The sequence below is a fragment of the Hibiscus syriacus genome, unplaced genomic scaffold, assembly GCF_006381635.1.
Source record: "Hibiscus syriacus cultivar Baekdansim isolate YM2019G1 unplaced genomic scaffold, ASM638163v2 tig00110683_pilon, whole genome shotgun sequence".
NCBI classification, from domain to species: domain Eukaryota; kingdom Viridiplantae; phylum Streptophyta; class Magnoliopsida; order Malvales; family Malvaceae; genus Hibiscus; species Hibiscus syriacus.
The window spans coordinates 4,761,309-4,765,852 of NW_024062823.1; the positions used below are offsets into that span (position 1 = coordinate 4,761,309).

Below are 4,544 nucleotides of genomic sequence, written 5' to 3' on the forward strand. Positions count from 1 at the left end.
ATATCAAGGTTGAGATCATCCAGAATAGGAGCTAAGATCTCTAATAGCTCTCGATCTAGGTAATAACCTATCATTCTAAAATGTTTCAACATTTGGATCTGTAGGATCTTAAATTCGCTAAATTACTTGGTTTGGATTATTCATGGCTCTATTAGCACGTTGAGTACTTCGTCTCTGATGGAATAAATGTTCAATCTTCGAAACTAGAGGATAAAGTGGTTCCTCGATAGTCATTTGGGTCACGTAATAATAAAACTTGAAAAAGAAATAAATAAAAACTCCAAGTAAAACTATAAACAAAAATAAACAAAAACTAATGCTATAGCTCACTTAAAATAACCAGTTGCTAATCCCTGACAATGACACCAAAAACTTGATCACGTGTGTGATGTATATGCTATGGTATGCAATACTGTGGAAGTATACACAACCAATACAAGTAATAGTAGTGGTATGAACAAATAATAGTAATGTTGTGGTAGATGGTATGTATAATGTGTGTAGAAATGCTATGGTAAATGTTGGAGTGAGTGGAGTGAAATTTCTTTGGCGAAAGTTTAATGAAATTGAAAAAGTGTCCTAAGACAAAAGTCTAAGTTAAATGTAAAAGTATGCTAAAGCAAAAGTAAATTGAACTTTGAAAAATGAGATAAGAATAACAACCTCACACAATCAAGCTTCTCTATGGGTAATTGACAGATTTGCTATGGCAATATATATTCTGTGTCTAGAATGGTATATCAGCTCCTATGAGTATATTGCCCGAAAGGATTTGCTGAAAATGCTCTTAAGCTATCTCTAGCAAGGAACCTGACAAAACTAATGCTACGACAATACCTCTCAGAATGATCTACAACACTAGCCTATCGACTAAGTCTTATCCCTTTTAATCACTTGAAAACTTCTCTTTTTCTATAAGGCGTGTTAAAACCTCACTATCCTGGTTTAGCTCCCTTGCTCATATAGATCTAGCCCAGCGCTCTCGATACTAGGCATCTATATTTAGAAAATGACAATCTCTCCAAAGGTCTTACGACTAAGTAGCAAACGACAATCTCTCAAAAGCACTTAAAATGCTAAGCATATATATTTAGAACAATGAGTAAAACAACATTTAATCATAAAAACATCAAACCATTCGCTAACACAAAATATAAAAATGCCAAATAACTTAGTTCATGGCGTGACTAAGTTCATACAAGATCATTCGAGTTAAGTACAAGCCCAAGATAAGATAGAAAATAAAAGAAAACTTAGAAGAACACTCCCAATTAGTTATTGTCGTGACATTTAGCTCCACCGCCATTGATTGCATTAGCAAGCTAGCCTCTCTCAAGGTCCTAGCTTCTACCCCTTTGAAGCTCGACTATGGAGGACATCACGAAAAATGGATGAAGGAGGGAAGAAATGAAGGAATGTGCAATCACCTTTCTCTCTTAGGTCAACTCCCAAAAGTTGCTCAAAATGTAGGTTACATTTGGTATTTATATAGGGGAATTTTTCTAGGTTTTAGACCCTAAATTCCCTTTGTACCTTAGGTGTCATCATCCTCACGTGAATGGATGGTTAGTGTGGTAGGTGGTCCCAAAAATTATTGCAATGGTAGTGTGGCTAGACAGCATGGCAAAGATATTTTTTCTATTTTTTTATTTTCTACTCCAGATACTACTATCCATATTTCTTCGACAAGTCTTTTTCCGGAATGCTACAACCATCCATAACTTGTTGCAGCATTTCTTTTTATAGGATGCTACAACAACCACATATTCTCCTTAAGCTTTCCTCCCCTACACAACACCAAAAGATCAAGACCTTTCCCTCAGCATCATCGGTTTTCAATAAATAAATTCTACAACAATACTTTACCAGCAAATGCAACTACATGTTTCAAAATGCAATCTAAATGCTATGACATAAGCTTTCAAACAAACAATAACCTAATTAAAAGGTACAAAATACAACTTTTTTGTGGGGTTATCAATAAGCTTTGTTGCATGCATAACATAATGCCCAAAGAATAACCACAATCTTAATGTGTTTTGCCTTACAGAAATGGTTAAAAAGCCACTTCATCCATCCAAACAAGGACACATATAACAACTGAGCAAGCCAATGATAATTCATTGCATTCCATACTAATCTAGATAACTGAAAATCACGCAAAATATGAACTCCAGATTCTATAACATTTATGCAGTGATAGCAATAAGGGTCATGAAGAATATGCTTCATGTAAAGATTTTGTTTAGTAGGAAAAAAGTTATGAGCGAATTTCCACACTTGCATCTTGATATTTCGTTAACATGAATTGTCCCAAATATGTTTAAACACCGTTGTATCAGCAGGATTAATAACAGGCCTAGCCCAATGCATGTGCCAGATGGGCCTTAGCCCAGGGCAGCATGTTTGAGCGAGGCATCAGAGTTGGTGGAGATATCACAATTTCACCGAATTTAGAAGAAGGGTCGGCAAGAAATGTACTGTTACTGATTCCAGAGCCTTTTATGAGTTCCAAGAGAGGAGAGGCCGGGTAATTTTCTTCACCTTTTGAACTCTTTTGCACTAATATTATGTTAATAACGTTGTGTTTTGGGTATTTTCTGGTGGACGTAAGTGATGGAATCATGCTCTGTTTTGTTATTTTGATATTGTTGTAACTTGGTATTGGAGTTTCTTATGTTCTACCATGAAATTAATGAAGATTTTCTGATGGGATTTGGTGTTTTTTTTTTTTGGACAGGCAGGGGATCCTTTGTATGTTCTGCTGTGTTGTTGGCTAGCAGCTGTCGGTGCCGGTCTTCTTAAATCCGAGGAGATATTGGAGGGGGTGGCAAGGCTTCGGATATAGAATGATATTGAATTTGAAGAGCAGACTTTTATTGCAATGATGAATGAAGCAAGAGAGGTCAGTTCATCTTGTTCCTATTATCTCATGCTTGTTTGTGTTTCCAATTTTATGTTGTTCATTTCAGATTCTTTTGAATGTATGTATGTATTGTTACTGATATACTTGTTACAGAGACGAGCACAGTTGAATGCGGGTTCCCCAAATCTTCCCATGGAGATTCGAGCTGAAAAGCCCTGGATGCGATTTTCGTCTATTGCTTTCGGAGGGATCCGATCGAGAAGAGGAAGACAAGAGATCGCTTAATATCATGCTCAGAACAGTTTTCCCAACCGTTGAGCAATCCACGATTCAAAAACTCATCAAGGACAAGGCAATCAAAGTAGCAGAAGGCGGTGATGATGCAGACATTGTTCCGGAACTAAAGCCATTGTCGAAGGAAGCTGTACAAATGCAAATGAAAGACCTTGATGAATTCCTTAAACAAAACAAAGAGACATGAAACTACTGATCTTAATGGCAAATGTTGCCTGTTAGTTTCTTCGAACAGCACTTGGATGGTTAGAAATTGGTGGGGGGGGTTTTTACTGTACAAGTATAGGGGCATAAAATTATTATCTCGCCCAGGGCATTAAAACTCATTGGACCGGCCCTGATTAATAACAACTTCTGTGATTAACATTTGATACCTACTCACACTAGAAATCCTCAATTTTTCACCACACGAAACTCTACAATCAGCATAATTCAAAACTAGTTAACGGAATGCCTAAAATAGCATTCGACTCTACCACCGAAAATATTTCTTGGACCAGTCTGACCTTCCAAGTTCTTGTACTCTCATGTATTAAATCTGCCACCACATTAACTGAGTCAACTCTAGGAGTTGCAATTAGAATCAGCTTCTTATTTGACAACCAGAAGTCATTCTAGATTGAGATAAAGGCCCCTTGACCTATCTTCCATCTCAACCCACTCAAAAGAAGACCTCTCACACTCCATACACTTTTCTTCATATAAGGCATCGATGACCCGAGACTTGCCGGCAAAAAATCTTCACTGCGATAGTACTTCACCCAAAGTACCTTACCAACACAAGACGTCGGGTTAGTGAATAATTTCCATCCTTGCTTGGCCAATAGTGCAATATTAAATTTCATCAAATAACGAAATCTAAGACCATTCGAATCCTTCAATTAACAGAGGAAAGACTGTGAACACCAATGTATGTCCCTCTTACTTTTGGACTTCTACCACCAGAAACAATTCATAATACTCTCTATTCTTAACAATGACTCTTTTCTTTGGCAGTAGAAAACATGTCATTGTATATAAAGGAATAGCCTGAAGCACACATTTTATAAAGACCACCTTACCACATTGAGAAAACGCACAGACACCAATTTCACATCCTACCATTGAATCGATCTTTTAAACTCAGAAAAGCACAACCTTTATTTTTTTCCCACAATCGTTAGAAGACCTAGATACTTTACTGAGTTGAAAATATTTGACACCTCAAAAATACGATGAACATCACTCTAGTTCTGATCAATAAAGTTTGTGTTGAAGAAAATGTTTGATTTATTAAAATTAATAGCCTGTCCAAAATTCATTCCATAAATGTGCAGGAACTCTTTTATATGTGACACCACATGTGTAGCAGCCTCTTCAAAAATAAGGCTATAACCCGGAAACA

The 4,544-nt window shown here is 36.7% G+C and overlaps 1 pseudogene; it reads left to right on the plus strand.

Annotated features, from left to right (window-relative positions):
* Positions 1-2,166: 2,166 nt before the first annotated feature.
* Positions 2,167-3,415, plus strand: LOC120138334 (annotated as a pseudogene).
* Positions 3,416-4,544: the final 1,129 nt, after the last annotated feature.